Genomic DNA, 25019 nt, shown 5'->3' with positions numbered 1-25019 from the left:
CCTTTTGAAAGTTATTATTGAATCTGTTCAACCACCCTTTTGAGGCAGTGCATTCCAGATGATTACAACTCGTTGCGTTTTTAAAAAAAAAGTCTCCTCATGTTGTCTCTGGCTCTTTTGCCGATCATCTTAAATCTGTGTTCTCTGCTTACTGACCCTTCTGCCACTGGAAATAGTTTCTCCTTATTTACTCTATCAAAACCATTCATGATTTTGAACACCTCTATCAAATCTTCCCTTAACATTCTCTGTTCTAAGGAGAACAAACCCAGCCTCCCCACATAATTGAAGTCCCTCATCCCTGGTACAATTTTAGTAAATGTCTTCTGCACCTTCTCTAATAAGGCCTTGACATCTTTCCTAAAGTGTGGTGGCCAGAATTGAACACAATACTCCAGCTACGGCCTAACCAGTGTTTTATAAAGGTTTAGAATAACTTCCTTGCTTTTGTACTTTATGCCTCTATTAATAAAGCCCAGGATCCCATATGCTTTTTTATTTTTTAAATAGCCTTCTCAACTTGTCCTGCCACCTTCAAAGATTTGTGTACATACTCCCCGAGGTGTCTCTGTTCCTGCATTCCCTTTTAAAATTGTACCATTTACTTTATATTGCCTCGCCTCATTCTTCCCACCAAAGTGTATCACTTCACACTTCTCTGCGTTAAATTTCATCTGCCATGTATCTGCCCATTTCACCAGTCTGTCTATGTCCTCCCTGTAGCCTGTAAGTAATTAAATCAGGAGAGGAGGGAAATAAGAAATGTGTGAGGAAAAACAGCATTAGAACAGAAGAATAGTTTAGGATGTGTGGCCCAAATAAGCGTTCCTTATACTCCATGCGTTTGTATGAAGAACAAATTGAATGAAATGCAGGTGCAAATTCAACTTGGAGGGTTTGACATGGTGGCCATTAGTGAGACATGGCTGCAAGACAGTCAGGTTATAAGATCTATAGGAAGGAACAGGTAACTGGTATAGGGGGAGGAGTAGTCTTCACGATTAAGGATGAAATTAATTCAATGATAAGAGAGGATATAATGAGAGTTAAGCAGGCAGTGGATTTAAGACTGTGGTGGGAGTTGTGTCTAGGACCCCTGGTAGCAGCTGTGTGGTGGCAGAATGTATAAATGTGGGGATTAGACAAGCATGTAGCAAAGGCGGAGTGGTTTTCATGGGGGATTTTAACTTTCATATTGATTGGGATAAGCAGACGAGCTAATGTCAGAAAGGTATCGAATTTCTTGACTGCGTTCAGGACAGCTTTCTGCAACAATATGTCCTAGAACCAACAAGGGGACAAGCCAAATTTGATTTTAATAATGAGTAATGAGCCAGATTTAGGTTAACAACCTAACGGTGCGTGAACATTTATCTAATTGCGATCATAATATGATCGAGTTCAACATATTGTTTAAAAGGGAGAAACCCATAACAGCTACTTAGATTCTAAATTTAGGTAAGGCGGACTTCAACGGGATGAGACCGAGACTGTCCACAGTAAACTGGGCAAATCTGTTAATGGGTAAAACGACAGAAGATCAGTGGGAGGTGTTAAAAAAAGAATTTAATGTGATACAGAACCACATTATACCCTTAAGGGGCAAAAGCTCTACTTGCTTAAAAAAAAACAGCCATGGACGACAAAAGAGGTAAGGGACAACATAAAACTTAAAGAAAAAGCCTACAAAAATGCTAAAAACAGCACAGATCCTGGCGACTGGAAGAGATACAAAGAACAGCAAAGGGTGACAAAATAGATAGTAAGAGCTACAAAAAGGGAGTATGAAAAGAAACCTGCAAGGGATATCAAAGTCGATTTTTAAAAAAAAACATTTTAACACTTAGATTTGGAAAAAGAGGGTGGTCAAGAGCAATGTGGGCCCCTTAAAAACTGATAATGGTGATATTGTAAATGAACATCAGGAAATAGTGGACATGTTAAATAATTACTTTGCATCATTATTTACAGTAGAGGAAGAGGATAGCATGCCGGACACCCCAAGGAAAGTAATTTTGAATCAGGGACGGGGACTCACCATAATTAATGTAAGAAAATTAACAGTAATGAAGAAAATAATGGCACTAAAGAGTGACAAATCCCCAGGACCAGATGGTTTCCATCCCAGGGTTTTAAAGGAAGTAGGTGAGACCATTGCAGAAGCCCGAACTATAATCTTCCAAAGTTCTCTTGATTCAGGAACCGTTCCTTTAGATTGGAAAATTGCATATGTCACTCTGCTACTTAAGAAAGATGAGAGAGGGAAACCAGGGAATTATAGACCAGTTAGCCTAACATCTGTTGTGGGGAAATTACTAGAGTCTATAATTAAGGATAGAGTGACTGAACACCTTGAAAATTTTCAGCTGATCAGAGAGAGCCAGCATGGATTTGTAAAGGGTAGGTCATGCCTGACAAACCTGAGTGAATTTTTTGAAGAGGTGACTAAAATAGTGGACTGGGGGATGTCTATGGATGTGGTTTATATGGACTTTCAGAAGGCATTTGATAAAAGTCCCTCATCAGAGACTGTTAGCTAAAGTTAAAGCTCATGGAATTGAGGGCAAATTTTTGACCTGGTTAGGAAATTGGCTGAATGGCAGGAGATAATGGGCAGGTACTCAAATTGGCAGGGTGTGACTAATGGTGTCACATGGGATCTGTGTTGGGGCCTCAACTGTTCACTGTATTTACTAATGACTTGGATGATGGGATGGAGAGCCACATATCCAAGTGTGCCGATGAGACAAAGATAGGCATCATTGTAAGCAGTGTAGATGGAAGCATACAATTAGAGATATTAATAGATTAAGTGAATGGGCAAAACTGTGGCAAATGGATTTCAGTGTAGGCAAGTCATCCATTTTGGACCAAAAAAGGATAGATCAGTGTATTTTCTAAATGGTGAAAAGCTTGAAACATTGGAGGTCCAAAGAGACTTAGGGGTCCATGTACATAGATCATTAAAATGTCATGGACATGTACAGAAAATAATCAAAAAAGCTAATGGAATGCTGCCCTTTATATCTAGAGGACAAGAATACAAGGGGTCGAAGTTATACTACAGCTATACAAAGCCTTGGTTAGACCATACCTGGAGTACTGTGTTCAGTTCTAGGTACCACACCTTAGGAAGGATATATTGGCCTTGGAGGGAGTGCAGTGGAGATTTACTAAAATGATACCTAGGCTCCAAGGGTTAAATTATGAGGAGAGATTACACAAACTAGGGTTGTATTCCCTGGAATTTAGAAGATTAAGGGGTTATTTGATCGAAGTTTTCAAGATATTAAGGGGAACTGATCAGGTAGATAGAGAGAAACTATTTCCGCTGGTTGGGGAGTCTAGGACTAGGGGACATAGCCTAAAAATTAGAGCCAGGACTTTCAGGAGTGAAGTTAGAAAACACATTTATATGCGAAGGGTGGTAGAAGTTTGAAACTCTCTTCTGCAAATGGCAGTTGATGCTAACTCGATTGTTAATTTTAAATCTGAGATTGACAGATTTTTGTTAACCAAGGATATGGGGCTAAGACGGGTATATGGAGTTAGATCAAAGGTCAGCCCATGATCTCATTGAATGGCGGAACAGGCATGAGGGGCTAAATGGCCTACTCATGTTCCTATGTTATTATCCTCCACTTTGTTTACTACATTTCCGAATTTCGTGTTATCTGCAAACTTTGAAATTATACCCTCCATACCCAAGTCCAGATCATTAATATATATCAAAAAGAGCGGTGGTCCTAATACTGACACCTGGGGAACACAACTGTATACTTCCCTCTAGTCTGAGAAACAGGATGCAACCAAATTTAAACAGGTATGGGGGAAAGGACAGGGAATGAGATCCTGTAAAATTCTCTGACTCTTTGAATCAGGGGACTCGGTCAGTTGGTCCCTGATTAGTCAGCATAGGTGCATGTATGATGGTTATTCCTGTTAGATTTTGCACTCCTGTTCCTCCCACACCGAAGGTGAAGCAACCAGAATATTCACGGGGGACTTGAGCAACTTTTAAATACATATTTGGGGAAAAAAAAAGTTGTTAATGAGATTTCAAGTTAATTCACCAGGTCTGGAGGATCTACACTCCAGGATACAGAATAAGTTCAGTGGTGAAAATGCAGAAATACTAACCACAGTTTAATAAAATTCATTGCAAGTAGGAATTAACCCAGGTTGGAAGGGGCTGAACTCCGGTTTTAAAACAAAACAGATGTTAATTGACAAATTAGCTTTATTTTGGTAGGAGGAAAACTATTGGGACCTTCAGCTGCCAAGGCCCTAAGCTCTGTAATTCCCTCCCTAACCCTCTCCGTCTCTCTACCACTCTCCTTTTAAGACGCTTCTTAAAATCTACCTCATTGGCGAAGCTTTTGGTCACCTGGCCTAATATCTCCGTACGTGGTTCAGTGTCATATTTTGTTTGATAACACTCCTGTGAAGTGCTTTGGGGTGTTTTACTACGTTAAAGGCGCTAAAAGCAAGTTGCTGCTGTTGTAATGATTGATTGATATCAGTGAACAATTGGAAACTTGTGGGCTAACCAGGGACAGACAACATGAATTTGTGCTGGGCAGGTCATGCTTGAAGAACTTGATGTAATTAGTCATGGAAATTACCATGCAGATAGAGAACGGAATTTGGTGGATGTGATTTATTTGGTCTTTCAAAAAGCATTTGATGAAGTTCTATATAAGAGCCTTGTTACAAAGATTAGGAATAAATGTAAAGTGACCGCAATGGATAGAAGGTTGCATGAAGGCTAGAGAATGGGGCATGGGAGTAAATGGATGTTTCTAGGATTGGCTAATGCTGTGCCCCATAGTTGGTGATGGGACTTCTCCTCTTTTGCAATGATTTGGACACTGGCTTTGTGGAAATATCAACATTTACTGTCAATACCGAACTAGGACATGAGGAAATAGGAAGTGAGGAAAGATGTCGAAGACTGTAGGGTGACCTAGACAAGTGGATGGGGATGTGACACATACAAGTTAATGCAAATAAATGTGAAGCTGTATATTTTTGGCAAAAGAATAGACTGACAATGTACCCTAAATGGTATAATTCTCAGTGGAGTAGAGGAACAAAAAGATCTATCGGCGCAGATACACATCTTTTTAAAAGCTGGATTGAAAGTGGAAAAAGCCATGAAAATGGTAAATGGATTCTGGCTTTTACATGGTATTGAATACGAAAGCAAGGAGCTAGAGCTCCCTGGATAACTAAAGATATAGAGATTAAAATGAAACAGAAAATGGAGGCTTATGATGAATGTAAGGTTCATAATACAGTAGAGGACCAGGCTGAATACAGAAAGCACAGAGGAGATCAAAAAAGGGAATGAGGGACAAAAAGAGAATATGAGAATAGATTAGCGGCTAACATAAAAGGGAACCCAAAAGCCTTTTATAAACATAAATAATAAAAGGGTAGTGAAAAGAAGCGTGGGACTGATTAGGGACAAAAAAGGAGATCTTCTTGTGGAGGCAGAGGGTATGGCCGAGGCACGAAATGAATACTTTGCATCCATCTTCACTAGAGAAGAGGATGCTGCCATTGTAACAATAAAGGAGGAAGTTGTAGCGACATTGGATAGGATAAAAATAGATAGAGGGGGCACTTAAAAGGTTGGCAAAGTCACCTGGTCTAGATGGGATGCATCCTAGGTTACTGAGGGACATAAAGGTGGAAATTGCAGAGGCTCTGGCCACAATCTTCCAATCCTCCTTAGATATGGGCCGGTGCCGGAGGGCAGGAGGATTGCAAATGTTACACTCCTCTTCAAAAAAGGGGAGAGGGTTAAACCCGACAATTACAGGCCAGTCAGCTGAATGTCGGTGGTGGGGAAACATTGAGACAATAATCCAGGACAAAATAAATTGGCACTTGGAAAAGTATGGGCAAATAAATGAAAGTCAGCACGGATTTATCGAAGGAAAATAGTGTTTGACTAACTTGATTGAGTTCTTTGATGTGTAGAAATGCATAAAGAGATACCTGACCACATTAATGTAGAAATGCGTGAACAGTTACTTGACCATATTAAAGAAGAAATGCATGATGAATATTTGACCGATGTTAACTCCTTGGCTCCCATAATGGGGTAGCTACAGCACACGCGCACACAGAAAAACACAATTGTGTAATTACGTTTAAGCCTTGGTATGTTGATAATTAAGTTGGCTGTGCAGGTGCTTGATACTGTCTGGCCCCGCCCCCCCCCGAGCAGATAAGGGTATTGCTGACTATAAAATATAATGAGAATACAGTTTCTTGAGAGGCCATGTGGCCTTGAGACTGACTTCAGCCCTACTGATAACCAGCTTTAGAATGTAGGGAGGATAAATGTGCTCGGGCCTACGTGCCAATATAGGAATGAGCTATGGACGTCCAGAGGGGTCAGGCTCACTACTTGATTGACCAACGACCTGAACCAATAAAGAATGTACATGTACGCCCATATTCTATGACAGGTGGACATTGCTAATTAAACTGCATAAATGTGAACTGTTTCCTTTGTTCAGTGAAGAGGTTGTTCTGACCATTGTTCAGAATACAGCTTCCCTTGTATACAAGTCAATTAAAGTAAAACTTTTCCCTTTGTGTTACTGGTCTGAGTGTGTTAGTGCATTGGTATAGTGTTAAGTTTCAACAGATGAAGTAATGGAGAGAGTTAATGAAAGTAAGGAGGTTTATGTTGTGTATATGGACTTTCAAAAGACATTTGATAAAGTACCACATAATAGACTTGTTGGCAAAATTAAAGCCCATGGGATTAAAGGGACAGTGGCAGCATGGATACAAAATTGGCTGAGGGACAGAAAGCAGAGAGTAGTGGTGAACAGTTGTTTTTCAGACTGGAGGGAAGTATACAGTGGTGTTCCCCAGGGGTCAGTATTAGGACCAATGCTCTTTTTGATATATGTTAAAGACTTGGACTTGGGAATAGTGGGTATAATTTAAAAGTTTGCAGATGATACTAAAATCGGAAATATAGTAAACAATGTGGAGTATAGTAACAGACTTAGAGGGTGAGAAGGTTGGTTCTCAAACAAGCGTACTGAGCTTGAATAAAGGAGACTATGATGGTATGAGAGCGGAATTGATTAAAGTGGACTGGGAAAATAGATTAAAGGGTAAGACGGTACATGAACAGTGGTGTTCATTTAAGGAGTTATTTTACAACTTTCAAAAAAAATATATTCCACTGAGGAAAAAAGGGTGTAAAAGAAATGACAGCCATCCGTGGCTAAGTAAAGAAATTAAGGATAATATCGGACTAAAAACAAGGACATATAAGGTAGCCAAACTTAGTGGGAGGATAGAAGATTGGGAAGTCTTCAAAAGACAGCAAAAAGTAACTAAAGGATTGATTATGAAAATAAATTAGCAAAAAATATAAAAACAGATAGCAAGAGTTTCTACAGTTATATAAAAAGAAAAAGGGTGGCTAAGGCAAACGTAGGTCCCTTAGAGGATGAGACTGGGAAATTAATGGTGGGAAACATGGAGATGGCAAAAATGCTGAACAAATATTTTGTTTCAGTCTTTACGGTAGAGGACACTAAGAATATCCCAACACTGGACAAACAGGGGGCTCTGGGGGGGAGGAGCTAAATACGATTAAAATCACTAAGGAATTGGTACTCAGTAAATTAATGGGGCTCAAGGCGGATAAATCCCCTGGACCTGATGGCTTCCATCCTAGGGTCTTGAGGGAAGTGGCAGTAGGGATTGTGGATTGGGGATTTTTCAAAGTTCTCTGGACTCGGCAAAGGTCCCGGCAGATTGGAATACTGCTAATGTAACACCCTCATTTAAAAAGGGTAGTAGGCAGAAGGCTGGAAATTATAGACCAGTTAGCCTAACATCTGTGGTGGGTAAAATTTTGGAGTCTATTATTAAGGAGACAGTCACGGAACATTTGGATAAGCATTATTTAATAGGACAAAGTCAGCATGGCTTTATGAAGGGGAAGTCATGTCTGACAAATTTGCTTGAGTTCTTTGAGGACATAACGTACAGGGTGGATAAAGGGAAACCAGTGGACATAGTGTATTTAGACTTCCAGAAGGCATTTGACAAGGTGCCACATAAAAGATTATTGCTCAAGATAAAGAATCACTGGATTGGGGGTAATATTCTGGCATGGGTGGAGGATTGGTTATCTAACAGGAAGCAGAGAGTTGGGATAAATGATTCATTCTCGGACTGGCAACCAGTAGCCAGTGGTGTTCCGCAGGGGTCGGTGCTGGGTCCCCAACTCTTTACAATCGATATAAACGATTTGGAGGAGGGGACCGAGTGTAACATATCAAAGTTTGCAGATGGTACAAAGATGGGAGGGAAAGTAGAGAGTGAGGAGGACATAAAAAACCTACAAGGGGATATAGACAGGCTGGGTGAGTGGGCAGAGATTTGGCAGATGCAATACAATATTGGAAAATGTGAGGTTATGCACTTTGGCAGGAAAAATCAGAGAGCAAGTTATTATCTTAATGGTGAGAAACTGGAAAGTACTGCAGCACAAAGGGATCTGGGGGTCCTAGTGCAAGAAAATCAAAAAGTTAGTATGCAGGTGCAGCAGGTGATCAAGAAGGCCAACGGAATGTTGGCTTTTATTGCTCGGGGGATAGAATATAAAAACAGGGAGGTATTGCTGCAGTTATATAAGGTATTGGTGAGACCGCACCTGGAATACTGCATACAGTTTTGGTGTCCATACTTAAGAAAAGACATACTTGCTCTCGAGGCAGTACAAAGAAGGTTCACTCGGTTAATCCCGGGGATGAGGGGGCGGACATATGAGGAGAGGTTGAGTAGATTGGGACTCTACTCATTGGAGTTCAGAAGAATGAGAGGCGATCTTATTGAAACATACAAGATTGTGAAGGGGCTTGATCGGGTGGATGCGGTAAGGATGTTCCCAAGGATGGGTGAAACTAGAAGTAGGGGGCATAATCTTAGAATAAGGGGCTGCTCTTTCAAAACTGAGATGAGGGGAAACTTCTTCACTCAGAGGGTGGTTGGTCTGTGGAATTTGCTGCTCCAGGAAGCTGTGGAAGCTACATCATTAAATAAATTCAAAGCAGAAATAGACAGTTTCCTAGAAGTAAAGGGAATTAGGGGTTACGGGGAACGGGCAGGAAATTGGACATGAATTCATATTTGAGGTTAGGATCAGATCAGCCATGATCTTATTGAATGGCGGAGCAGGCTCGAGGGGCCGATTGGCCTACTCCTGCTCCTATTTCTTCTGTTCTTATGTTCTTACTTCAGGAAGACATAGACAGACTGGTGAAATGGGCGGACACATGGCAGATGAAATTTAACGCAGAGAAGTGTGAAGTGATGCATTTTGGTAGGAGGAATGAGGAGAGGCAATATAAACTAAATGATTTATATTATTTTCCTCTGCAAAGACCTCCGCTTCATCCCCTTATGTCCCCACCTCAGTGAATTTCGAGCTTGACACGATGCTGAGCTCTTCTTCTATTGCCTTCGCCCCCACTTCCTTGGTCAAGAGTCTCCCCCCGGACAATGGACCCTTTCTCCCGCCTTCGGATTTCTTGTTCCACCTGGACCCCTCCCTCTTTCCTCTTCTCTTGATCTTTTCATTGGGAGCTGCCCATGTGACATCGGCCGTCTCAATTTCTCTACTCCCCTCACTCACTCTAACCTACCTCCCTCTGAACTTGGAGCACTCTGTTCTCTCAGGTCCAACCCTGACATTGTCGTTAAACCTGCTGACAAGGGCAGCGCTATTGTGTGGGGAACAGACCTCCACCTTGCCGAGGCTGAGTGCCAACTATCTCCTCCTACCTCCCCCTGGACCATGACCCCACCGCCGAACATCAAACCATAGTTTCCCAGACAGTCACTGACCTCACCTCCTCTGGAGATCTCCCCCCCCCCCCCCCCCCCCGCCTCCAACCTCAATGTCCCCCAACCCAGCACAGCCTGCTTCTACCTCCTTCCCAAGATCCATAAATAGGACTGCCCTGGGAGACTCAGTCTTTCAGCTTATTCTTACCCCACAGAACTTATTTCCTCCAATCTCTTGTCCAGTCTCTTCCAACCCACATCCGCGACTCTTCCGACGCCCTCCGCTACTTTTAACAGTTTCTAGTTCCCTGGTCCTATCCATCCCCTTTTCACCAGAGATGTCCAGACCCACTATATCTCCATTCTGCAACAGGACGGTCTGTGGGCGCTCCGCTTCTTCCTTGAACGTCGGTCCAACAAGTCCCTATCCACCACCACCCTCCTCTGCCTGGCTGAACTTGTTCTTATGTTGAACAACTTCACCTTTGACTCCACTCACTTCCTCCAAATGAAAGGTGTCGCTATGGGAACCCGTATGGGTCCTGTCTTTTTGTGGGTTACGTGGTACATTCTTTGTTCCAGTCTCAGTTCCAGGTCACCTCCTTCTTCCGATACATTGATGCCTGTAACGGTGCCGTTTCCTGCTCTCGTCCCGAACTGGAAAACTTCATCAACTTTGCTTTCAATTTCCATCTCTGACTCTTCCCTTCCCTTCCTTGACTTCTCTATCTCCATTTCTGGTGATAGGCTTTCAACCAATGTCTACTATATGCCCACCGACTCCCACAGCTACCTTGATTACACTTCCTCCCACCCCGCTTCCTGTAAGGACTCTATTCCCTTCTCCCACTTTCTCCATCTCCGTTGCACCTGTTCTGATGATGCCACCTTCCACACCAATATATCTTCCTTTCTTCTCGACCGAGGATTACTCTCCACTGTAGTTGACGGGGCCCTTGACTGTATCTGTCCTAATTCCTGCACTTCTGCCCTTGCCCCTTCCCCTGCCTCCCAGAACCACGATAGGGTTCCCCCTTGTCATCACCTTCCACCCCACCAGCCTCCCCATTCAACGTATCATCCTCCGCCATTCCCGCCAGCTCCAGCGCGATGCCACCACCAAACGCGTCTTCCCCTCCCCTTTCAGCATTCCAGAGGGACTGCTCCCTCTGTGGCTCCCTGATCCACTCTTCTACTCCCCTTCCCATACGAGCGTGGAAGATGCAACATCTGCCCTTTTACCTCCTCCCTTCCCACCGTTCAGTGCCCTAAACACTCCTTTCAGGTGAAACAGCGATTTACTTATACTACTTTCCAGTTAGTATGCTCCATTCGCTGCTCACAATGTGGTCCTCTCTACATTGCGGAGACTAAACGCAGATTGCGTGATCGCTCTGTCCATCATCTCCGCTCTGTCCGCAAGCCTGACCCTGACCTGGTTGCTTGCCATTTTATTTCTCCGTCCCACTCCCACTCTGACCTCTGTCATTGGCCTCTTGCACTGTTCCAATGTAAGCTCAAGGAACAGCACCTCATATTTTGATTTAGGCACTTTACAACCTTCCAAACTTAACATTGATTTCAATAACTTCAGATCATAGCCACTGCTCCCATTATTTCAGACAGCAAGTGCTGGTAATGGTTCTGATGTTATCATTTACATCTCCTCTAGACCCATCTTTTGATTCTTTATTTGCCCCATTACCACCCTCCCTGCCTTGCACCATCATATCTCTAGTCAGTTAATCACTCCTGCCCTATCACACGGACCTTCCCTTTCGTTCTTCCTCCCCCTCCCCCCCCCCCCCCCCCCCTCTAACTTTTCTGTGGCTCTGTACTTGCTTAAAAACTGTTTAATCTTCAACTTCTTCCAGGTCTGACAAAAGGTCATCTACCTGAAACGTTAGCTCTGTTTCTCTCTCTACAGATGCTGCTAGATTTGCTGAGTATTTCCAGCATTTTCTGTTTTTGTTTCTGATTTCCAGCATCTGCAGTATTTTTCTCTTGATAAACTAAATGGTGCAATTTTAAAGGGGGTGCAGGAACAGACACCTGGGGGTGCATGTACACAAATCGTTGAAGGTGACAGGACAAGTTGAGAAGGCTGCTAAAAAAGCATATGGGATCCTGGGCTTTATTAAAAGAGGCATAGAGTACAAAAGCAAGGAAGTTATGCTAAATCTTTATAAATCACGGGTTAGGCCTCAGCTGGAGTATTGTGTTCAAATCTAGGCACCACACTTTAGGAAGGATGTCAAGGCCTTAGAGAGGGTGCAGAAGAGATTTACTAGAACGATACCAGGGATGAAGGACTTCAGTTATGTGGAGAGACTGGAGAAGCTGGGGTTTTTCTTTAGAACAGAGAAGGCTAAGGGGAGATTTGATAGAGGTGTTCAAAATCATTAACGGTTTTAGCAGTAAGGAGAAGCTGTTTCCAGTGGCAGAAGGTTTGGTAACCAGAGGACACAAATTTAGGTGATCGGCAAAAGAGCCAGAGGCGACATGAGGAAACATTTTCTTTACACAGAGAGTTGTAATAGTCTGGAATGCACTGCCTGAATGGGTGGTGGAAGCAGATTCAATAGTAACTTTCAAAAGAGAATTGGATAAATACTTGAAGGGGAAAAAATTTACTTGGCTATGGGGAAAGAGCAGGGGAATGGGACTAGTTGGATAGCTCTGTCAAAGAGCCGGCACAGGCACAATGGGTCGAATGGCCTCCTCCTGTGCTGTACCTACTATGATAATGGATCAATGCAAGGTTAGGCCATATTTGGAATGCTGCGTGCATAATAGAAAGGATATTGGAGCCATGAGAAAGGTGGAATGTCGATTTACAGGTTGATACCAGAGATGAAAGGATATAGTTATGATGAGAGACTTGTAAAATTAGGGCTGTATTCACTCGAGCAGAGAAGCGTACGAAAGATTTAATACAATGCAAGTGTACAAAATCCTAAGAGTTTGAGAGAGTAAACAGTGAAAGAATAATTTTATTGGTTGGAGAATTGGTAACAAGGAGATATGAATTTAGGATCAATACTAGAAGCACAAAAGGGGAAGTTAAAATAATTTTTTTCATATGAGCTTTATTAGAGTATGAAATGCAGTAGATATATAGATATTGAAACTGAATCAATCACAGAAAGAGAGTGTCAAATAAACACGTGAAAAAAAAATTAAAGGGAAGGGGAAAGTCAAGAGAAATGGAATTACCTGGCTGGCTGTTACAGGGGAGCTCGCGCAATTGCTATCGGTTGAAATAAAGCACAAGTTGCTGGAAACGCAGCAGGTCAGTCAGGGTCGGTGGAGAGAACAGGTAAGTCTACATTCAAGGATATCTACCTGAAATGTAGATTTAATTATTCTCTCCACACATGCTGTTTGACCTGTTGTGTGGTTTCTGTTTCAGGTTTTCAGCATCTGCAGTATTTTGCTTTTCACTATGGGCTTTTTTTTGTGTTCAAATTTCTATGATTTAACAGCCAGGCTGTAAACTAATGAAATTTGTTAAAATAAGGTTAGTTGACTAATCGAGGTTGGGATCTGAAATTCTGGCATTCCAGCTCAGAGTCTGATGCACTGCCAGCTGTTTGCACTGAGTGCTTTTTTTTTCTGTGCAAGTGTACATCTGGATATGGACAAACCTGATAAAACCAAAACTGAAGACTGATCTTATACTGGGCTCATGTTCCTTTGTAAAATTTGTGCTTTCTGGACAAAGTGCATTGAAAAACATAGAATTGCATAGAATTTACAGCATAGAAACAGGCCAATCAGTCCAACTGGTCGATATTGGTGTTTATACTCCGTACGAGCTGTCTCCCACCCTACTTCATCTAGCCCCATGTGCATATCCTTCTTTTCCTTGCTCCCTCATGTACTTAACTAACTTCCCCTTAAAGGCATCTATGCTATTTGCCTCAACTACTCCATGTGGTAGCAAGTTCCACATTCTAACCACTCGCTAGGTAAAGAAGTTTTTCTACCAAAATGCACCACCTCACACTTATCTATATTACAATTCATTTGCCATTTACATGCCCATTCTGCAAGTTTCTTAATGTCTTGTCTTGTATTTTGTCGTTGTCTTTCTCAGTATTAACTATACCCCCCCAATTTGGTGTCATCCGCAAATTTTGAAATTGTACTTCAGATTCCCAAGTCCAAATTGTTGATCTAAATGGTGAACAGCAGTGGTCCCAGCACTGATCCCTATGGAAACACCACTTCCCACCTTCCGCCGGTTTGAGTAACTACCTTTTTAACCCCGACTTTCTGTGTTCTGTTTTGTAGTCAGCTAGCTATCCATTCTGCTACTTGTCTCCTGATTCTACCTGCTCTGACCGTAGTCATGTGTCTAATATGTGATACCTTATCAAAGGCCTTTTGAAAATCCAATTCTTTTCAAAAAGAATATTTACTATTTGGAGCAGTCTTGATAATGCATTTCATCTGAAGTTTCTGACCAATTGTAAAGTGTGTGGTAATACTATTAATATGTTCCCAGCACTTTAACTACTAGCCAATTCGTTCTCTCTTTCCCCTCTACTTCTCTTTTTTTTTCATCCCTAATGTCTCTCAGATTGTTGGGCCACTTGGATATGGTTTTTGCAACTTCAAACTACAATCTCACTTTCCCTCCCCACCCTTTCCCCACTGTTCAGCCAAGGCTGGGATCTTGTAGTGTGGCAAACAAAATGGCTGTTTCCAAAGCAGCAACATTTAGCGTGTAGTCACCCTGAAGTGAGAAACGATAGAAGATCACTCTGTGCAGTTTGGATTCAGATATGATAAAAAAACGGTAGTAGAAATGAACAGCTGTGGATGTGGGTGATTCTTTAGCCGTTTTTAGTGCCTCTTCACTTACCATTGGATGCTCAGACATTGATTGTATTAAGTTTCAGCTGATCAGAGAGAGCCAGCATGGATTTGTAAACAGTAGGTCATGCCTAATGAACCTGATTGAATTCTTTGAGGAGGTGACTAAAGTAGTGGACAGGGAATGTTTATGGATGTTGTTTATATGGACTACCAGAAAGCATTCGATAAATTCTCCCATAAAAGACTCTTAGATAAAGTGGAAGCTCATGGAATTGAGGGCAAATGTTTGACCTAGTTAGGAAATTGGCTAAGCGGCAGGAGACAGAGCAGGGAATAATGGACAGGCACTCAAATCGGAAGGACAGGACCAGTGGTGTCCCACAGGGATCTGTTTTGGGACCTCAACTATTCTCGATTTATTAATGACTTAGATGACAGGATAAAGAGCCACATATCCAAGTTTGCCGATGACAAAGATAGGCAGCATTGTAGATGGAAGCATACAATTACAGAGAGATATTAATGGATTAAGTGAATGGGCAAAACTGTGACACAGGGATTTCAATGCAGGCAAGTGTGAGGTCGTCTACTTTGGACCTAAACAGGATAGATCAGAGTACTTTCTGAATGGTGATCAGCTCGAAACAGTGGCGGTTCAAAGAGACTTGGTCCATGTACATAGATTATTAAAATGTCACGGACAGGTACAGAAAATAATCAAAAAAGGCTAACCGAATGGTGGCCTTTATATCTAGAGGATTAGCAAGGGGTAGAAGTTATGCTACAGCTATATGGAGGCCTGGCTGCACCACACCTAGAACCATAGAAAGATTACAGCACGGAAGGAGGCCATTCGGCCCATCGAGTCTGTGCCGGCTCTATACAAGATCAATCCAGCTAGACCCACTCCCCCGCCCTATCCCTGTAGCCCTGAATTTTTTTTCCTTTCAAGTACTTATCCAGTTCCCTTTTGAAGGCCATGATTGCATTCACCTCCACCGCTCCCTCGGGCAGTGCATTCCAGATCCTAACCACTCGCTGTGTAAGAAAGTTTTTCCTCATGTCACCTTTTGCCAATCACCTTAAATCTATGTCCTCTGGTCCTTGATTCTTCCGCCAGTGGGAACAGTTTCGCTATCTACTTTGTCTAAACCTTTCATGATTTTGAATACCTCTATCAAATCTCATCGCAACTGTCTCTGTTCCAAGGAGAACAACCCCAGCTTCTCCAGTCTATCCACGTAACTGAAGTCCCTCGTCCCTGGAATCATTCTAGTAAATCTCTTCTGCATCCTCTCTAAGGCCTTCACCTCTTTCGTAAAGTACATTGCCCAGAACTGGACACACTACTCTAGTTATGGCCAAACCAGTATTTTATAAAAGTTCATCATGACTTCCATACTTTTGTACTCTCTGCCTCCATTTATAAAGCCCAGGATCCTGTATGCTTTTCTAACCACTTTCTCAACCTGCCCTGCCACCGTCAACGATTTGTGCACATATACCCCCCCCCCAGATCTCTCTGTTCCCTCTTTTTTTTATTGCCTCTCGTTCTTCCTACCGAAATATCACTTTGCATTTTTCTGCGTTAAATTTCATCTGCCATGTGTCCGCCCATTCCACCAGCCTGTTTATATCCTCTTGAAGTCTATCACTATCCTACTCACTGTTGACTACCCTTCCAAGTTTTGTCATCTGCAAATTTGGAAATTGTGCCCAGTACACCCAAGTCCCAGTCATTAATATATATCAAGAAATGCAGTGGTCCCAGCACTGACCCCTGGGGAACGCTAATATACACCTCCCTACAGTCCAAAAAACAATCGTTCATCACTACTTTTTGTTTCCTGTCCCTTAGCCAACTCTGTATCGACGTTGCTACTGCCCCCTTTGAAGGTATCCATGTTAGTACTCCAGGTGAAGGGGGGCCGTAGCGTGTTCAGTTCTGGGCACCGCACCATAGGAAGGATATATTGGCCTTGGAGGGAGTGCAGTGTAGATTTACTAGAATGACACCTGGACTTCAAGGGTTGAATTATGAGGAGAGATTACACAAACTAGTGTTAGAAGATTAAGGGATTATTTGAAGTTTTCAAGATATTAAGGGGAGCTGATAGTTTCTCCCTTTCTATCCTATTTCCACTGGTTGGGGAGTCTAGGACTAGGGGGCATAGCCTAAAAATTAGAGCCAGAACTTTCAGGAGAGATGTTAGAAAACACTTCTACACGCAGAAGGTGGGAGAAGTTTGGAACTCTCTTCCACAAACGGCAGTTGATGCTAGCTCAATTCTTAATTTTAAATCTGAGATTGATAGATTTTTGTTAACGAAAGGTATTAAGGGATATGGGGCTATGGTGGGTATATGGAGTTAGGTGACAGATCAGCCATGATCCCAGTGAATGGCAGAACCGGCCATTTAGCCCCTTGAGCCTACTCCTGTTCCTATCTTCCAATGTTTTGGTGGATGGGTGGACTATCTTAAAAGTTGCGTATTGTATCAATAGTCAAAATGTGTACAGCCTTTTCTCTTCCTCATTATGTCTCTCTGATTGTGACGAGAAATTATTCATCTATCCTTGTTATGGAGCCCACAATGCAACTATTCTAAAGTAAGCTTATCTTTTTTTAAAACAATTTTGATTGTTGTTAAAATATTGAAACATCAAGTCAAAATGGGTTAAAAGGAACGTGTGTGTGTGAATGTAGGCACAAATTACTCGAAGTTGAATTGTATGGAGTTTAATACGTTGAGGATATGTTTAGGATTGTATTACCAGAAAACTGGCATTGATCCAAGGTTAATGACGTGTATAGGTAGATTCCCCAGTGTTTCCATACATGGCCAAGGTGGTGTCTCTTGCTTAAGTTTTTTTTTTAATTTAAAGATACCCGGTGGTATGATTGCTGAATGCAGAGATGTGTGAGCCATACAGACCAGGTATTGAGAGGAGCATAATCGTGCAGCGTTAACAGATCTCAGTGAGGGTGGTGGTAGGAATGCTGCACGCCCAGGGCTAAGAAATGGAGAAGTTGGCTTGGGTTCGTGCTTCTGATCGCCAGTGACTCCTGCTGGAAAGAGTACTTATATACATGGTGGGTGTGGAGAGGAGTGGGCTTGGCTCTGATCCTTCTCGTGGTCGAATAGTCTACTGATCATTTTCCTTGCTCTTACATGAATGACCACTTGAGTGAGGTACTAAAGGCTGTTGGCACCTTGTGTGTGAGCTAACTTCAGTTTAATGACTGCAAACTCCATTTATGGGACATAGATCCATTATAAAGAATTGGTTGAGTGGAATAAAAGTATCCCTTTTGTAATCGTTTTATTCTTCGGTGTATCCACCTGGTGTTGCAAAGACACTCATCACTGGCCTCTTGCGCATCCCCAATTTTTATCGCTGCACCATTGGCGGCTGGGCCTTGAGCTGCCGAGGTCCTAAGATCTGGAATTCCCTCCCTAGGCCTCTCCGCCTCTCCTACCTCTCCCCTCCTTTTAAGATGCTCTTTAAAACCTACCTCTTTGACCAAGCTTTTGGTCCACTGTCCTCATCTCTCCTCCTGTGTCTCGGTGTCAAATTTTGTTTGATCGCTCCTGTGAAGTGCCTTGGGACGTTTTACCACATTGAAGGAGCTATATAAATGCAAGTTGTTGTTGAATCAGTAGGTAGTAGGTTTCACGCTAAGACCCATTTATATTTTAAAAAAGTAACAATTATGTGTGTGTTTTTTAGTGTTTATTATTCAAAAAGCTTTCAATTAATCTGTAGTTCCATATATCTCAGACATCTACTGCTGCTGTAATGTAAACACAGCTCTGTCCTATAAAATTGCTGACTAGCCACAAAAAGCAGGACAAATCCAATCCGGCCAATTACCGCCCCATCAGTTTACTCTCAATCATCAGCAAAGTGATGGAAGGTGTCGTCGACAGTGCTATCAAGCGGCACTTACTCACCAATAACCTGCTCACTGATGCTCAGTTTGGGTTCCGCCAGGACCACTTGGCTACAGACCTCATTACAGCCTTGGTCCAAACAGGGACAAAAGAGCTGAATTCCAGAGGTGAGGTGAGCCTGACTGCCCTTGACATCAAGGCAGCATTTGACCGAGTGTGGCACCAAGGAGCCCCAGTAAAATTGAAGTTAATGGGAATCCGGGGGAAAACTCTCCAGTGGCTGGTGTCATACCTACCACAAAGGAAGATGGTAGTGGTTGTTGGAGGCCAATCATCTCAGCCCCAGGACATTACTGCAGGAGTTCCTCAAGACAGTGTCCTTGGCCCAACCATCTTCAGCTGCTTCATCAATGATCTTCCCTCCATCATAAGGTCAGAAATGTGGATGTTCGCTGATAATTGCAGTGTTCAGTTCCATTCGCAACCCCTCAAATAATGAAGCATTCCGAGCCCGCATGCAGCTAGACCTGGACAACATCCAGGCGTGGGCTGATAAGTGGCAAGTAACATTCGGGACAGACAAGTGCCAGGCAATGACCATCTCCAACAAGAGAGAGTCGAATCACCTCCCCTTGACATTCAACGGCATGACCATCGCCGAATCCCCCACAATCAACATCCTGGGGGTCACCATTGACCAGAAACTTAACTGGACCAGCCACACAAATACTGTGGCTACAAGAGCAGGTCAGAGGCTGGATATTCTGCAGCGAGTGACTCCCCTCCTGACTCCCCAAAGCCTTTCCACCATGTACAAGGCACAAGTCAGGAGTGTGATGGAATACTCTCCACTTGCCTGGATGAGTGCAGCTCCAGCAACACTCAAGAAGCTCGACACCATCCAGGACAAAGCAGCCTGCTTGATTGGCACCCCATCCACCACCCTAAACATTCACTCCCTTCCCTACCGGCGCACAGTGGCTGCAGTGTGTATCATCCACAGGATGCACTGCAGCAACTCGCCAAGGCTTATTCGACAGCACCTCCCAAACCTGCAACCTCTACCACCTAGAAGGACAAGAGAAGCAGGTACACGGGAACAACACCAACTGCACGTTCCCGTCCAAGTCACACACCATCCCGACTTGGAAATATATCGTCGTTCCTTCATCGCTGGGTCAAAATCCTGGAACTCCCTTCCTAACAACACTGTGGGAGAACCTTCACCACACTGACTGCAGCGGTTCAAGAAGGCGGCTCACCACCACCTTCTGAAGGGCAATTAGGGATGGGCAACAAATGCCGGTCTCGCCAGCGACGCCCACATGAACGAATAATAAAAAAAATAACGGCACCGTTTTATCCATGTGCACTAATTTTATTAAAAAATGCTATACACAGGAACAGGATTAGGCCTCCAGTCTGTTCTGCCATTCTGTTAGATCATGGCTGATTTATACCTCAACTCTATTTACTTGTCTTTGCTCCCTATCCCTTGATACCCTTACGTAACAAAAATCTGTCGCTGTCAATCTTGAACATTTCAATTAACCTAACATCCACAGTCTTTTGGGGGCGGGAGTTCCATATTTCCGCTACCATTTTGTTGAAGAATTGCTTCCTGATTTCACACTCTATCTTATCGAATCTCTTTATTTTAAAGCCTTCAATTAGATTACCCCTCAGTCTTCTAAATTGAAGGGAATACAAGCCAAGTTCATGCAACCTTTTTTAAAAATTTGTTCATGGGATGTGGGCGTCGCTGGCGAAGCCGGCATTTATTGCCCATCCCTAATTGCCCTTGAGAAGGTGGTGGTGAGCCGCCTTCTTGAACCTGCAGTCCGTGTGGTGAAGGTTCTCCCACAGTGCTGTTAGGAAGGGAGTTCCAGGATTTTGAACCAGCGACGATGAAAGAATGGCGATATATTTCCAAGTCGGGATGGTGTGTGACTTGGAGGGGAACGTGCAGGTGGTGTTGTTCCCATGTACCTGCTGCTCTTGTCCTTCTAGGTGGTAGAGGTCGCGAGTTTGGGAGGTGCTGTCGAAGAAGCCTTGGCGAGTTGCTGCAGTGCATCCTGTGGATGGTACACACTGCAGCCACAGTGCGCTGGTGGTGAAGGGAGTGAATGTTTAGGGTGCTGGATGTGGTGCCAATCAAGCGGGCTGCTTTGACCTGGATGATGTCGAGCTTCTTGAGTGTTGTTGGAGCTGCGCTCATCCAGGCAAGTCCAGCCTGTGCTCATAATGTACACCCATTAACCCCTAGTATCATTCTGGTGACTCTGCACTGTACCCCCTCGTGGGCCAATATATCTTTCCTGAGGTTTGGTGCCCAAAACTGAATGCAGTGCTCCAGATAGGGTGTGACCAAGGGTCTGTACAATGGAAGCATCATTTCCTCTCCTGTTGTATGCCAACCCCCTTGAGATAAAAGGCCAACATTCCATTTTTGTACCTGTACAATGGCTTTTAGTGATTTGTGTACATGGACACCTAAATCCCTTTGCTGCTCAACATCTCCTCGTCTCTTACCATTAAGAAAATATTCTGATTTGTCCTTCTCTAATCCAAAGTGGATGACTTCACACTTCTTCATATTGAACTACATCTACCATAGTTTTGCCCACTCACTTAGTCTGTCTGAGTCCCTTTTGTAACTACCTGCTCCCATCCACACACTATCCTGTGGCTCCTCACTTAGTGTCATCTGCAAACATCGATATATAACTCTTCATCCGAGTCATTAATATAAATTACATGCAAATGTGCTTTGTGTATGTTTACTTAATAAACATCTATTAGCATTCAGTGCGAAGCTTTGCAGCCTTTCTCTTTCACCAAAGTTGGGATTTCTGGCATGAATTTATCAAACACAGCACATCCTAGTGCAGCGTCTAGGTTTTTGTCCCGCAGTTCTCAGCAGTACTTTGACTTGAAAATGTTGATTTGCAAAATGAGAAGTGCTGGCCCCAACCCAACCCAACCCCCCCGCTCTCACCCCACCCCTGCTCCCCTGGCCTTGGCCCTGCCCCTGCTCTCTTTGCTCTCTTCCTGCCCCACCCACCCCACGGGTCCCCGCTCTGCACCCAGAACGCGGTTGGATGTTGCTTGCCCTTTGCCTTGTGTGCCCTGTTGAAGCTGCTCATTATTGGTTAGGCTTTCTTCTGCTGGCCTGAACAACAACTACTTATATTTATATAGTGCCTTTTAATATAGTAAAAATGTTCCTCAGCGCTTCACAGCAGCGCTGATCAGATAAAATTTGACACCAAGCCATAGTCTCTTGCACTCTTGGCTCAGTACTCATTGCAACCAAACCAACTTGTGTGATAACCAACCATAAAACCATAATAATTTTATAGGTAGCAATAAATGGTGCTGAAAACAAAATACATGGAGCCTCTATTATCTGCCTTCCTCATTATCTGCCAGAATTTTTGGAAGCCAAAAACCACTTTTATGCTGACGCTTTTTAGTCCAGGAGACCAGTGAAGGTGCACTGCTAGTTCTGGCTCCCTTATCCTGGTAGCAAACTTATAAGCCCACAAAAAATAAGTTTGCTGCTGTGGCAAAAGAGCCAGATTTAGCAAGGTAAATGTCAGGAGCTGGTGATTCAGAACTCAAACAGTAGCTGTATAAAAGCAGCTAAAGATTTGCATAATCTAGCACGGCAGGCAGTTTCTTTTTGTTTGTATTTGTAAGTGTCAGCTTGGCTCAGCTAGTCTACGTCTGCCTGCCTTTTAGTCAAGGTTGTGGGTTCAACCACCACTCCAGGACTTGAGTATATAAACTCGGCACTACTGACAGTGCTGCCTAAATAATCTTTTGACCATGTGTAATTTTTTTTTATTACATACGAACATACGAATTAAGAGCAGGAGTAGGCCATTCGGCCCCTCGAGCCTGCTCTGCTGTTTGATAAGATAATGTCTGATCTGATTGTGACCTCAACACTACTTTCCCGTCTACCTACTGTAACCTTTGACTCCCTTGTTAATCAGGAATCCATCTAACGCAGCCTTAAAAATATTCAGTGACCCTGCCTCCACCGCTCTCTGGGGAAGGGAGTGCCACAGACTCATGACCCTCAGAGAAAAAATTTCTCCTCGTCTCCATCTTAAATGGGAGACCCCTTATTTTTAAACTGTGGCCTCTAGTTCTAGTCTCTCCCACAAGGGGAAATAACCTCTCAGCATCTACCATGTCTAGTCCCCTCAGGATCTTATATGTTTTAATAAGATCACCTCTCATTCTTCTAAACTCCAGTGTATACAGGCCCAGCTTGTCCAACCTTTCCTCATAAGATAACCCCCTCATCCCAGGAATCAGTCGAGCGAACCTTCTCAGAACCGCCTCCAAAGCAATTATGTCCTTTCTTAAATAAGGAGACCAAAACTGCACACAGTATTCTAGATGTGGTCTCACCAATGCCCTGTACAACTGTAGCAAAACATCTCTACTTTTATATTCCATTCCCCTTGCAATAAATGACAATATTCCATTTGCCTTCCTAATTACTTACTATACCTGCATACTAACATTTTGTGATTCACGTACTAGGACACTCAGATCCCTCTGTACCTCAGAGTTCTGCAATCTCTCTCCATTTAAATAATATACTGCTTTTCTATTCCTCCTGCCAAAGTGGACACATTCACATTTTCTCACATTATATTCCATCTGCCAAATTTTTGCCCATTCACTTAACCTATCTATATGCCTTTGCAGACTACTTATGTCCTCTTCACAACTTAATTTCCTGCCAACCTTGTGCCGTCAGCAAATTTAGCAACCATACATTTGGTCCCTTCATCCAAGTCATTGATTATAGATTGTAAATAGTTGAGGCCTAAGCACTGATCCCTGTGGCACTCCACTCGTTACATCTTGCCAATGTGAAAATGACCCATTTATGCCTACTCTCTGTTTCCTGTTAGCTAACCAATCCTTTATCCATGCTAATGTTACCGCCTACACCATGAGCTCTTATTTTGTGTAGTAGTCTTTTGACGTGGCACCTTGTCAAAAGCCTTTTGGAAATCCAAGTACACAACATCCACAGGATCCTCTTTATCCACATTGCTTGTTACTTCCTCAAAGAACTTCTAATAAATTAGTCAAACACAATTTCCCTTTCACAAAGCCGTGTTGACTCTGCCTCTACTGGCCTGTTCCATTTGTTTAAACAAACCTTAAGGATCCCAAGGCAATTTTTGAAGAAGAGCTTGGAGTCCTCCAGCTTACCCATCCAAAAATCCTCCCTCAACCAACAGCAGCAAATCAAGCCATTCTTCTCATTGCTGTTTGTGGGACTTTGCTGTGTTCAAAATGGCAGTCATGCTTGCCTACTTCAGAAGTCACTGTACTTGTGTTGTTTGATAAATTTCTATATAAACACAAATTTATCTTGTAGTTTATCTCCTTTGTGAATAAAATTACTTAATGTTTTTGGTCATTTGTTTTGTATTTGACTTAATTCCTGAACCCAGGCTTGTGTGGAGATAAATGCCGGCATAGACCAGTTGGGCCAAATGGCATGTTTCTGTGCTGTAGACTGTGTGTATTGCTGTACCATATATTTAAGACCATATTTTGAGGATTCTTGATAGTGCAACAAGTTTTATCATCCACTGGGGAAGGGGGGTTATTGGAAGTCTTGTTGCATTGCTCCCAAAAGCAAAACCAATGAATATTTTTGCACAAGATACATGATTATTAAAATCCAGAGCAATTTAATTTCTTTTACATTTTCAACTGGAGGGTTTGTTTTCTATCTTTTGTTGGATCTTCATAACCATTCTAATTTCATATTTTTCACCTTGCTACAAAATTAGTTGCAATGCAAAAAAAAATTCCGCAGAACATCTCGTTGCAATACTAAGTAAAGGAATTTTAGCCTCCGAGGCAAAGCTGAAATCTCTGCAATACCACTGAGATACTTTCTTGTAATTCACGTGTGGTTTACTTATTGTTTGTGTGCACAGAATTAATGTCTTGGGTAAACTTGAACCTCTTTCATACTTAGCTGACTGTTTCAGGCTGTCAATTCAGAACTTGAGACAGAAGTTTTCCTCATCATTATTGCATGATGCTGGCTCAGCCTCTGATTTGGAGGTCTGTTTGTTAGGAAACTGTCAAATAATGGTTCCTGCCCTTGACTATTAATCTAGTCTTGGTATGGTGTTTTGTACAGTACATCCCATCCATTTTATAACAAAACCATAAATGTCATTTAAAGACCCTCCCTTTTTTTCCATAGTCACTGAATAGCATTCAGGAGTAAAACTCTGGGCTTCCCCCCCTATCAATTCCGCCCCCCCCCCCCCCCGCCTTATTTTAGCCTAGCAAAGCTAAGTCATGCCTTGGCTGAGACCATCTAACTGAGCATAGACCAGAAATTAAACCTTCAATATTATTGCCTGCAAAGCTTAGCACTTCGCTGGGTGACAGCCCTGATTTTTTTCT

General features: G+C 42.8%; 1 protein-coding gene across 2 annotated transcripts in view; it reads left to right on the top strand.

Moving 5' to 3' along the window:
- Window positions 1-25019, top strand: part of sipa1l1 (signal-induced proliferation-associated 1 like 1) — a 348364-nt gene that overhangs the window by 15261 nt on the left and 308084 nt on the right. The window lies entirely within an intron of this gene.

Source organism: Heptranchias perlo, chromosome 10 (assembly GCF_035084215.1).
Source record: "Heptranchias perlo isolate sHepPer1 chromosome 10, sHepPer1.hap1, whole genome shotgun sequence".
Classification (NCBI taxonomy): domain Eukaryota; kingdom Metazoa; phylum Chordata; class Chondrichthyes; order Hexanchiformes; family Hexanchidae; genus Heptranchias; species Heptranchias perlo.
The sequence above is the reverse complement of the archived record's forward strand: the minus strand, read 5'-3'. Positions and strand labels throughout refer to the sequence as shown.